This window comes from Oryctolagus cuniculus, chromosome 6 (genome assembly GCF_051225735.1).
Source record: "Oryctolagus cuniculus isolate XC-2025 breed Fujian yellow rabbit chromosome 6, ASM5122573v1, whole genome shotgun sequence".
Taxonomy (NCBI): Eukaryota; Metazoa; Chordata; class Mammalia; order Lagomorpha; family Leporidae; genus Oryctolagus; species Oryctolagus cuniculus.
This window is the reverse complement of record NC_142872.1, coordinates 10,788,812-10,801,571: the sequence shown is the minus strand read 5'-3', so window position 1 is coordinate 10,801,571 and position 12,760 is coordinate 10,788,812. Positions and strand designations below refer to the sequence as shown.

Genomic DNA, 12,760 nt, shown 5'->3' with positions numbered 1-12,760 from the left:
ACTTCTCTCAACACAGGCCAGCTTCAAGACGTAAGGAGACCTTCTAAATGGATGCACTCTCCAAGAATCTATTTGGGACCATGCACCCAGTCTAAAGATCATGCATTGCATAACCGCAGTTGCCAGGGTAACTCGTGCGCATTCTCCGGCGCCCTGGTCTCTGCATCCTGCTTCGATGCCTAGGCTTCGAGGGTTCTCCACATGGCTGCTGCTTCACCTCCAGACCATTGCTGCACTCTCAGTGTCACAGCACTACTGATGAGCTTCTGACTTGGAGAAAAGCCCGATGAGGAAGAAATTACCCATTTTCTACGGGCAAATGAAAACTGCTCTCCAGGTCATGGTCCCTGCAAAGCACAAGCCCTTTGAAGAGTTGCACGCTCTAGGGAAGGAGGAAGTCTGGGACATGCGCTTCCACCGTTGTAAATGTTTGAATGCATTGTGAACCTCCGGGGCACCAGCACGTAGAGAATGGTGCCTGGGAGAAGGTAATGGCTACAATAGACAGTGTGTAAGGGCCAGAGAGGGGATAATGTGGCTGGAACGCAGGCCACTTTATAGTCACCTTAATTGAGTCCTCCTCTTGCAAGCCACTTAAAAAGTGCAACTAAAACATAGCCGTGGTTGTATTAGAGCCCCTGGCACAAGGCATTGTTAGACTGGTCATGGAGCAAAATTACATACCTTGTACCTAGTATTGTATGTGTTAGCTTAGGGAGCAGTCATGCTTAATTCTTATTAAAAACAAAAATTCTCTTCTGGATTACGTTCTCCGGACTCACACAGCTTTTTAAGACCAGTCCAAAGTGTATTAGCAATGACAGCTAGCTTGTGGCCAAGAGCAGGGGTTAAAATAACAAGCAGAGCCCTCTGCTTTAGGACCTGAAGTTTGCCTTGTTCCATCTGTGCAGTCTCAGTCTGCGTAACAGAAAGATAAGCTAAGTGGTTTGAATATCCACAGTGAGGCATCCCTCCTAGCCCTAGGTTTGGGGAGAACACCCTGGGCCATCTGGGCCATTCTCGGGCGTCCAGACGTCCGAATCTACCCTTGCATTCTCCGAAGCTAGGAGTCTTCCCCTTTCAGCTTTGGAGACAGGAACACCTCGTGCTGTGAAGCTGTGAAATTGATTGGGACAGGCCAGCTGTGATGGGATGTTTCTGTGGCCTACTGCTGCCCCCCTCACTGGCAAGGATGAGCAAGGAAGCCTGGCACATGCCAGGGCTACTCCCTCTTTCTCAGGATGATGAGAAGCAGACCTGCATCTGCAGATGTGACCAGCTTGCAAACACCTCAGGCTGCACTCGGGTCTCCTCTCCTTGTTCATGGGGGCTACAGATGTGAGAGAGGCTTTTTAGCTCTGAGGAGCCAGTGACACCCGCTCCTGCCCAGCAACACCCAGCTGGCACCTTCCCCCCCACCCCCGCCGCTGCCGCCCATAGGCAGATGAAGGGCTGTCATCCCAAGGGTGGGGCACTAGCCCCAGGATGTCCCTGGCTTCGCTGCTCATCTTTGTCAGCATGGGGGAACACAGCAGGACGCTCTGTGAACGGCCTGCGTGGGGTCACACGAATATCCGCTGGTTTCCCTAAGTGAAGAGCTTCAGATAAAGAGATATAAAAAACACAGCTTAGGTCTGGGGCCATGGTACAGACCAGAGCTAAATCTTGCAGCTAAATTCTCCCACCTGTGTTCCAGAAGGCAGGGTGTTTTGAAAGAGCCTGTGACTTTAAATTAGGTATAACAGGTTTCCTTTTTGGTGCTCTGTTAATTGTCACCAATCAGGGAGAAATATGATATTTGTCCTTTGGGATTGGCTTATTCCACTCATCATGGTGTTTTCTAGATTCTTCCATTTTGTTGCAAATGACCGGATTTCATTGTTTTTTACTGCTGCATAGTATTCTATAGAGTACATGTCCCATAATTTCTTTATCCACTCTACTGTTAATGGGCATTTAGGTTGGTTCCAGGTCTTAGCTATTGTGAATTGAGCTGCAATAAACATTAAGGTGCAGACAGCTTGTTTGTTTGCCAATTTCATTTCCTTTGGGTAAATTCCAAGGAGTGGGATGGCTGGGTTGTATGGTAGAGTTATATTCAGGTTTCTGAGGAATCTCCAGACTGACTTCCATAGTGGCTTGACCAGTTTGCATTCCCACCAACAGTGGGTTAGTGTCCCTTTTCCCCCACATCCTCGCCAGCATCTATTGTTGGTAGATTTCTGAATGTGAGCCATTCTAACTGGGGTGAGGTGGAACCTCATTGTGGTTTTGATTTGCATTTCCCTGATTGCTAGTGACCTTGAACATTTTTTCATATGTCTCTTGGTCATTTGGATTTCCTCTTTTGAAAAATATCTATTGAGGTCCTTGGCCCATCTCTTAAGTGGGTTGTTTGTTTTGTTGTTGTGGAGTTTCTTGATCTCTTTGTAGATTCTGGTTATCAATCCTTTATCTGTTGCATAATTTGCAAATATTTTTTCCCATTCTGTCAGTTGCCTCTTCACTTTCCTGACTGTTTCTTTTGCAGTACAGAAACTTCTCAATTTGATGCAATCCCAATAGTTGATTTTGGCTTTGACTGCCTGCACCTCCAGGGTCTTTTCCAAGAAGTCTTTGCCGGTGCCAATATCTTGCAGGGTTTCTCAAATGTTCTCTAATAATTTGATGGTGTCGGGTCATAGATTTAGGTCTTTAATCCATGTTGAGTGGATTTTTGTGTAAGGTGTAAGGTAGGGGTCTTGCTTCATGCTTCTGCACATGGAAATCCAGTTTTCCCAGCACCATTTATTGAATAGACTGTCCTTACTCCAGGAATTGGTTTTGTATCCTTGATCAAATATAAGTTGGCTGTAGGTGTGTGGATTGATTTCTGGTGTTTCTATTCTGTTCCATTGGTCTATCCATCTGTTTCTGTACCAGAACCATGCTGTTTTGATTATAACTGCCCTGTAGTATGTCCTGAAATCTGGTATTGTGATGCCTCCAGCTTTGTTTTTGTTGTATAAGATTGCTTTAGCTATTCAAGGTCTTCTGTGCCTCCATTTGAATTTCAGCATAGTTTTTTCCAGATCTGAGAAGAATGTCTTTGGTATTTTGATGGGTATCGCATTGAATCTATAAATTGCTTTTGGGAGAATGGACATTTTGATGATATTGATTCTTCCAATCCATGAGCATGGAAGATCACCAAAAAGGAAACCTGTTGAAGTGAAATGGACACTATGAGATACAATGACTTGATCAGCCCTTGTCCTTACTGTCGAAGAATAACTTAATACTTTATCCCTTTTAGTATTTTTTTTTTCTTCTACTTAATACTATTGGTTGGGCTGGTGCCGTGGCTCACTAGGCTAATCCTCCGCCTTGCGGCACCGGCACACCAGGTTCTAGTCCCGGTCGGGGCGCCAGATTCTGTCCCGGTTGCCCCTCTTCCAGGCCAGCTCTCTGCTGTGGCCAGGGAGTGCAGTGGAGGATGGCCCAGGTCCTTGGGTCCTGCACCCCATGGGAGACCAGGATAAGTACCTGGCTCCTGTCATCGGATCAGCGCGGTGCGCGGCCGCAGCACACCAGCCGCGGCAGCCATTGGAGGGTGAACCAATGGCAAAAGGAAGACCTTTCTCTCTGTCTCTCTCTCTCTCTCACTGTCCACTCTGCCTGTCAAAAAAAAAAAATACTATTGGTTGAACTCTTTAATTAACACACAATTATTCTTAGGTGTATAAATTTAACTGAAAAGTAATCCCTGTTAAATATAAGAGTGGGAATAAGAGAGGGAGGAGATGTACAATTTGGGACATGCTCAAGCTGACTTGCCTCAAACGGTAGAGTTAGAAACACGCCAGGGGATTTTAATTCAGTCCCATCAAGGAGGCATGTACCAATGCCATCTCACTAGTCAAAGTGATCAGTTTCAGTTCATAATTGAATAGAATGATAGGATTAAGAGTCAAAGGGATCACATAAACAAGACTAGTGTCTGCTAATACTAACTGATAGAAAAAAAAAGGAGAAAATGATCCAACATGGGAAGCAGGATACACAGCAGACTCATAGAATGGCAGATGTCCTAAACAGCACTCTGGCCTCAGAATCAGCCCTTAAGGCATTCAGATCTGGCTAAAAAGCCCATGAGAGTATTTCAGGCATGGAAAGCCAAGAAACTCTGGCAAAAAAAAATTACCTAAATGAAAGATCTCTGTGAGATGCCAATAGAAAGAATGGGCCATCAAAGAAGGAGGTACCTTTCTCTGAAGGGAGGAGAGAACTTCCACTTTGACTACGACCTTGTCTAAATAAGATAAGAGTCGGAGAACTCAAAAGGCTTCTGTAGCCTTGGCAGCTCATGACAAGAGCCTAGGGTGATTACTGACGCCATAAACAAGAGTGTCAATTGTTAAGTCAACAACAGGAGTCATTGTGCACTTACTCCTCATGTAGGATCTCTGTCCTTAATGTGTTGTACAATGTGAATTAATGCTATAACTAGTACTCAAGCAGTACTTTACACTTTGTGTTTTGGTGTGGGTGAAAACTTTTGAAATCTTAATATATACTAAATTGATCTTCTGTATATAAAGATAATTGAAAATGAATCTTGATGTGACTGGGATGGGAGAGGGAGTGGGAGATGGGAGAGTTGTGGATGGGAGGGAAGCTATGGGGGGGGGGGAAGCCACTGTAATCCAAAAGCTGTACTTTGGAAATTTATGTTTATTAAATGTTTTTAAAAAAATTAGGTATAACAGGGGCTCTGGGCAAAACAGATTCCAGAGAAGGTGCTGTGAGTGCATCAGCAGGTGTTACTGTCCTAAGTACAGAATCCATGCTGAAGTGATCAATTTCAGTTCACAATTGATCATAATGAAAGGACTGAGTCGAAGGGATCACATAAACAAGTCTAGTACCTGGTATTACTAACCGATAGAATAAATAAAGGGGAGAGCGATCCAACATGGCAAGCGAGATACACAGCAGACTCATAGAATGACAGATGTCCTAAACAGCACTCTGGCCTCAGAATCAGCCCTAAAGGCATTCGGATCTGGCTAAAAAGCCCATGAGAGTATTTCAGGCATGGAAAGCCAAGACACTCTGGCAAAAAAAAAAACAACAACAAACCTAAATGAAAGATCTTTGTGAGTGAGATCCCAGTGGAAAGAACAGGTCTTCAAAGAAGGAGGTACCTTTCTCTGAAGGGAGGAGAGAACCTCCACTTTGACTATGACCTTGTCTAAACAAGATAAGAGTCGGAGAACTCAAAAGGCTTCCATAGCCTTGGAAACTCATGACTGGAGCATAGGGAGATTACTGATGCCATAAACAGGAGTGTCAATTTGTAAAGTCAACAACAGGAGTCACTGTGCACTTACTCCTCATGTAGGATCTCTGTCCTTAATGTGCTGTACATTGTGATTTAATGCTATAACGAGTACTCAAACAGTATATTTCACTTTGTGTTTCTATGTGGGTGCAAACTGTTGAAATCTTTACTTAATGTATACTAAACTGATCTTCTATATATATAGAAAATTGAAAATGAATCTTGATATGAATGGAAGGGGAGAGAGAGCGGGAAAGGGGAGGGTTGCGGGTGGGAGGGAAGTCATCGGGGGGTGGGGGAAGCCAATGTAGTCCATAAGCTGTACTTTGGAAATCTATATTCATTAAATAAAAGAAAAAAATCAAAAAAAAAATCCATAGCTGGAATCTGATGTCCGGGTGGCTCAGATCCAGTAGCTTTGTGTTATAGCTTACACATGAATGAGGGGACTAAATTTTCCTTACAAAAGTTCACATATGCACAGAAATCGAGAGAATGGTATAATCAACTATCAGAATGTATAATTCAGAATGCATTTCTATAACAAAGAATGATTTCTTATATAAATAGGATACCATTACCACAGCTGATAAGATTCTGTGGTATCACTTAACACCCAGAGTGTATTCTATGTGGAATTGGAAAGAAATGTTATTGTGTATGGATAGCATGAAAATTAATGAAAAATTGATTATACTAATGCAGATTATAGATACTGAAAAGCTATCAAAGAGAAACAAAATCCATGAACACTTTATTTGTTTAGCTGGGTAAAATAACACTAATTAAACCAATTTATTCAATGGCCTGGCATTTATCCCTAATGACCACACATCACAACAACAATTATGCTTGTCGTTAAATGTGCATTAGATTTTGGTTACAATCAAAATGCATAAGTAATGCAAGAATCTGCTTGCAAGTTAAATATAAAATTATTCACTGCCAAAGAAATTGAATTGACCCACATAATCTGTGTTCAGACTCAGGAAGTGTAGTTGATATCAGGAGAATAAAAAATAGGTGGACTCGATCAAACTCCTGACAGCCTTCTCTCATCACCTTGACAGTGATCAATTACACTCTTAGATGAGAAAAACGCTTGTAGAAAACTTGGGCACAATTATAGAGAATGCAGGTGTTCTGGGCTGAGGAAGGACTCTCCACACAAACACAGCAGTGCCCGAAGGACGAGCTTTGTGGGCCAGCCTCTGCCCCCACTCCCTAAGCTGACCTCACTTTGCAGACTCACGGAGGCGGAGCTTCAGAAAACTGGCTGTGTATTCCGTGTGACCTTGAACAAGGTGCTTCTTGTGACTTGGTTTGTCACTTGGGAAACACCAGTGGATACGTCTGAAGGCTTTGTGCAGTGTTATTGGGAGTAACTTCACAGCTGATTTGCTCATACTCCTAAAAACTGGAAACAAGCAGGATTCTTGTCTGAGAGGAAAAGGATTAAACAGAAGGCTTTGGTCCGCTCCATGCCCTGAGACTCGCGTCTCCATGCCTATGAACAAGCCACACACTTCTCGACTGTTCCAGGTCTTGTTGGCTCCTTGGTTCTATGGGCGTAGAATCTACTGAACTCAAAGGCACCTGCCATATTTATCCACCTTATTGGTCAACCAGACCAGCTCCAAATCCCTCTGGGAAAGCCAGCCTCAGAAATGCTGGCCTTAATTCATTTGTTAGGTTTTAAGTCTAATCAGGCTAAGTTGACACCAGCCTCAGCCTTATGCAGAACAGCACCCAGCTTAATGGAATTTGGAGTCCCAGGGCAGGATTTTAGCTTGACCCTTAGCTGTAAGTCCGTGGGAATGTGCACCAAACTGTACAGCTCCTCCCTCTCTCATTCCCACTCTTTTTTACTGGAATCCATTTTAAATTGACTTAATACACCTATGATTAGTTCTACATTAAATAAAGATCTTAACCAATGGTATTAGGTAGAAAAAAATAATTAAAAAAAAATACACTGTTCCTCGACAGTTAAGACAAGGGCTGTGCAAGTCATTGCTTCTCATAGTGTCGATTTCACTTCCATAGGTTCCCTTTTAGGTGTTCTGTTAGTTATCACAGATCAGGGAGAACACACAATATTTGTCCCTTTGAGACTGACTGACTTCACTAAGTATGATGTTTTCAGATTCATCCATTTTGTTGCAAATCACTAGAGTTCATTTTTTACCACTGTATAGTTTTCCATAGAGTACATATCCCATAATTTCTTTACGCAGTTTTCTGTTGATTCCATGTCTTAGCTATTGTGAATTGAGCTGCAGTAAACATGGAGGTACCTATAACTCTTTGCTTATTTCATTTCCTTTGGGTAAATTCTTAGGAGTGGGATGGTTGGGTCGTATGGTAGGATTATATTCAGATTTCTGAGGTATCTCCCAACTGTCTTCCATAGTAGTTGTACCAGTTTGCATTCCCACCAACAGTGGATTAGGGTACCTTTGTCTTTTTTTTTTTTTTCTTTTTTTTTAAGATATATTTATTTGTTTGAAAGTCAGAGTTACACAGAGAGAAGGAGAGGCAGAGAGGGAGAGAGGTCTTCGATCTGCTGGTTTACTCCCCAGTTTGCTGCAGTGGCTGGAGACATGCTGATCAGGAGGCAGGAGCCAGGAGCTTCTTCCAGGTCTCCCACGCAGGTGCAGGGGACTAAGGGCTTGAGCGATCTGCTGCTGCTTTCCCAGGCCATAGCAGAGAGCTGGATCAGAAGTGGAGTAGCCAGGCCTTGAACTGGCGCCCATATGGGATGCCAGCACTGCAGGCAGCAATTTTACCCACCACGCCACAGCACCGGCCCCAAGGGTACCTTTTGCCCACATCCTCACCAGCATTTGCTGTTTGTTGATTTCTGTTTGAAGTCCATTCTAACTGGGGTGAGGCAAAACCTCAATGAGGTTTTGATTTTCATTTCCCTGATGGTTAGTGGTCCTGAGAATTTATTCATGTGTCTGTTGGCCATTTGGATTTCTTCTTTTTGAGGAATGTCTGTTTAAGACCATTGCCCATTTATTGACTCAGTTGTTTGATTTCTTGTTGTTGAGTTTTTTGATCACTTTATATTATATTCTGGTTATTAATGCTTTATCAGTTGCATAGTTTGCAAATAATTTTTCCCAATCTATTATTGGTTGCACCTTTTTACTTTCCTGACTGTTTGTTTTACTGTGTGGAAGCTTTTCCATTTGATATAATCTCATTTGTTTTTGTTTTTGTTTTGTTTTTTAATTTTGAAATCCTTTAGTGCACAAAAGGAACATCCCAGAAACAGAACAGGTGCTGACTTAACAGTGAAGCACTCTACCAAGCAGAGCCTTCCCACTTAGTCAATAGGAATATCCCGTAAATAGGCATGAAAGAGGTGAACACTTCAGGACTAAATGCCAACCCTAAAGTTGTGTACAACATTCATATATGGCTTCTTATCTCCTAGGAACAGTATTTCCATAGTGATGTATATGACAGCTATATTTATTGGAAAGATGCTTTTGACTCAGATGTCTAACAAAAACGCTAAAGAGGTAGCTTTGCCAATACAAGGTGAGAGAAAGGCTTTACCTTGCTTTGGTTATTTTCTCAAAAATCAGCAAACTTTTCTTTTTTATAACTTTCCCTTGATCAGTCAGGAAGATAAAGATATCTTTTGAAGAAGCCAATCCATGACACTCGAAGAACCAGTTGCCCCAAGCAGCTGTTTTTGAAACTGTTGTTCTGAAAGTCACCTGGGCAGGTCACTCGATGCAGACCTGTTAAGAATTGACCAGCAGTTTTAGGAATTCATCCCAGTTTGTGGCCAAATTCCATGCATAGTTTAATGAAGCTCACTTCTTTAGGGACTCAAGAATACTGGTAGATGTCCTATCACTGAGACTTGGGGAATGTTATACATTTTTTAAAGTCAAAAAAAAATTTGAAAAATTCTCAGGATGGCCCATGAAAGGGAATCATGAGTACCTTCAAGTAACTGCATGCAATTCCTCCAGGTTCAGTCGTGTTTCGTAGACTCATCACATCTTCACCTCAAAGGAAACTGTAGCCGGCACCGCGGCTCACTAAGCTAATCCTCCGCCTTGCGGCGCCGGCACACCGGGTTCTAGTCCCGGTCGGGACGCCGGATTCTGTCCCGATTGCCCCTCTTCCAGGTCAGCTCTCTGCTGTGGCCCGGGAGTGCAGTGGAGGATGGCCCAAGTGCTTGGGCCCTGCACCCCATGGGAGACCAGGAGAAGGACCTGGCTCCTGGCTTCGGATCAGCACGATGCGCTGGCCGCGGTGGCCATTGGAGGGTGAACCAACAGCAAAAGGAAGACCTTTCTGTCTCTCTCTCTCACTGTCCACTCTGCCTGTCAAAAAAAAAAAAGAAAGAAAGAAAAGAAACTGTAGCTTCTGAGCGCCAGTTGCCACATGCTGCTTTATTTGGGTGGGTGACACATGGAGTGGGGAAGGTCTGTCCATAAGCTTTGACACTGGGCACTGACTATGTACAAACTAGCTTATCCTAGTCTTAGAAATAAGCCCACCCCACCCTCCCCTCAAAAAAAGTTGCAAGAGGCAACAAAACACTTTTCCATTTGCAAACCTAGAACAGTTATTTACCAGGCAATGGTTAGGAACCACTAGAAACAAAGTGACATCACATTAATCATGTCTGACTTGTTACATTAGGGAAGCATAAGTATACAGTAAATAAGAGCTTTGTCTGAAGCCCCAGCAGAATATGTACATATTAGAGCCGCTGTGAAACCGAGCAGGCATTTCCGTAGCACATCCCCAGCTAAGTTTCATCACTCAACAGTCAAGGTCACAGACACTAGGACACTGTGGGGTAACACTAAGCAGATAGCCACATATACTTATCCTTGAAAATGCATGATGGGAGAAGCAAAGGTCAAGGGGAACCATGCTTCACCTGCCAAGCATCTGTTACATAAATAGGTATGAGTCCCTTCTCCGGTGGTGGCTGGCAGCCTCACACCTCGCAAGCACCCGTGGAGCCAGGGGGAGTCTCTCAGCACACAGCGAGCCCATCACGTGCCTGCTTCCACTGAGTCAGGCTAACAAGCTCCCTCCTCACAATCTCCAGGTTCAAGTCAAAGCATAAATAACTCAGACACCACACCTGTGGCTCTTCCTTTCACAGTGTTACTAGGAACAGGCACCAGTCACAGCAGCACAGAGGCTGTGTACCAGTATGTAGGAGTGGAGAGTAGCTTTGTGCACTTTTGGAAAAAAAAAAAAAAAAGACAGAAACCCAAATCCACCATCTGTGCCTTGTCCCTTACCGACTAGCTCTGTCTGTGGCGAGGAAGACACTGTTGCTCCTGGGCCCTTTCTGTCAGCTTCCTCCTCTCCTTGTTCCTCTTCTTTGCTTTGGGTGTTCTCTTCCCTCCTGGACAGTGCCTCATGGCCATCTTACATCTCCTAGGTTCAGCAATGGTTGGACAGGGTATTTTCTTTTGCAGGCTTTTTAACAATTTGCCGTATTCTGGTTTCCAGGCCCCATTTAAATCCACATGTGCAATTATTTCTGCTACAAGTTCCCCATTCACTCCAATGACCAACTTCACATCCTTCTACGCACTCCATGGTTTCATCTAATGGTGCAAAACCATCTGGACGTTCATCAAAGCAGAGGCCTCTATGCAGGTAGAAGCCTACTTTGCACTTGGTACAAAGGTCTTTGCTAAAGCAAGAATCACAGTTTTCTATTCTGCATCTTGCACTTCTGTTCATATCTGGGGCTCGGTGTCCATAGTACCCTGACGGGCAGGAATGCAGGCACTCTCCATATTGGCGCATCCCTTCTCTTCGAAGGAAGAACAGTTTCTGTTGACATCAGCTGCACCCATTGTCCTTTGAACAAGACAAGCAACCTTTGCAAATAGGGTTTGATACATAACTAGCTCGCTTATTGTGTCTCCATCGGTTGCCTTGACAGTGGCTGTAATCCATACAGTTCAGAATGATGAGCGCAAAGGAGAAGAGGTGAAACTGCATCTGGACGGTTGGCTGGGGAGAGGCGCCTCTCAAAGTCGGGGACCTGGAGGGCTCATCCAAAAGGCTGGCGCCAGCGTGCTGCTGGGGAGGATTCCGAGGGCGAGTCGACGCAACCCCGAAGGCCGAATGCGTCAGTTCAGCGCAAGCAGAACCTGAGACAGGAGCGAGAAACAGAGTGGGTGGGTATGGAGACGGCCCCGGGGAGTCTCATTTGTTAATTATTACTTTTCTCCTACTAGTTTGAGTTTGGTTTGCTGTAGTTTTTCTAGACCCTTTTGGTGCCTTTCCAGTTTCTTGATCTAGGCATGAATTGCTATAAACTTTCCTCTTAACACTGCTTTTGCTGTATCGCACAAATTTTGGTGTGTTGTATTGTCGTCCTCATTTGTTTCCAGAAAGTTTTTGATTTCTCTTTTGATTTCTTCTATGACCCACTGTTCATGCAGGAACATATTCATTCTCCATGTGTTTGCTTGTGAGATTTCCCTCTGCATGAGCTGCTGTGTGTCCCTGCATTGTAAGTAGAAGCACACAGCCCACCTCTGGGATTCCTACTCAGTTCTCGATCCTGATGGGGGCAGGTAGGAGAGCTCTGGTGCACTAAGCCCCGCCTGCGAGGGCCTGGCTTGTTTCTCACTGGTGAGCAAAACGAGCTCAAGATTTCGATATTTAGGACTTTGCCTTGTCGTACAGCTTGCATGGTGGGGGAGATTACTCTGAAATGTGATCCTCCTTCCTGGGTGGGGGATGTTGTGAAGTAGTCCCCACAATGGATGGGTATGTCACAGGGGGCAAATGCGGTAGCCCCCTGCTTACATTCGAAGATGCAAACAAACAGTATGACTTCTCAGCCAGCTGCAAGTCCAGTTTGGGGGAGGGGGAGACATAGATGGACAGAGGTGTGCCCGACCTCTCTGTTCCCCTGTTCTTGCTACTTGAAACTTCAAATGCCGTTCACTGGGTTCCCCTGCCCACTGCTATCCACAGCTCCATGGACTCACAGCCTGGCATCTCTCTCTGCTTCTCCACCACTTCCCGTACTTTTTTGCTCCCTCAGCGTGGACCTGTCCAGGCTCTGTTGGACTCCTGGGCTTCTCTGCAAGAAATTCTCACAGCTCTGTCAACGGCTTGTATCCTCTTTTCTTATTAACTATCTATTTCACCCCGCATGACTTGGACTGTCCTGTTGTTACACCACCATCTTGGCCCTCATCCTCCCTCACTTTTTCAAAAGATTGGAACCCACTCTACAAGAGCAAGAGAATTTATTTCCTGTGCCTCGTTAGGGAAAAAAAAGGGTGGATTTTATTAGGGAATATTACATCACTCCACCAAATGTTCTACCATGCGCACCCCTAAGGTAGTTCCGCATCACTAGAGGTAATCAAGCAAAGACAGCACAACCTCTCGCCAGGAACTTCAGAAAATGGG

The 12,760-nt window shown here is 44.4% G+C and overlaps 1 pseudogene; it reads right to left on the bottom strand.

Annotated features, from left to right (window-relative positions):
- Window positions 1-10,610: 10,610 nt before the first annotated feature.
- On the bottom strand, window positions 10,611-11,502 carry LOC100355771 (R-spondin-2 pseudogene; annotated as a pseudogene).
- Between the last annotated feature and the right edge of the window lie 1,258 nt (window positions 11,503-12,760).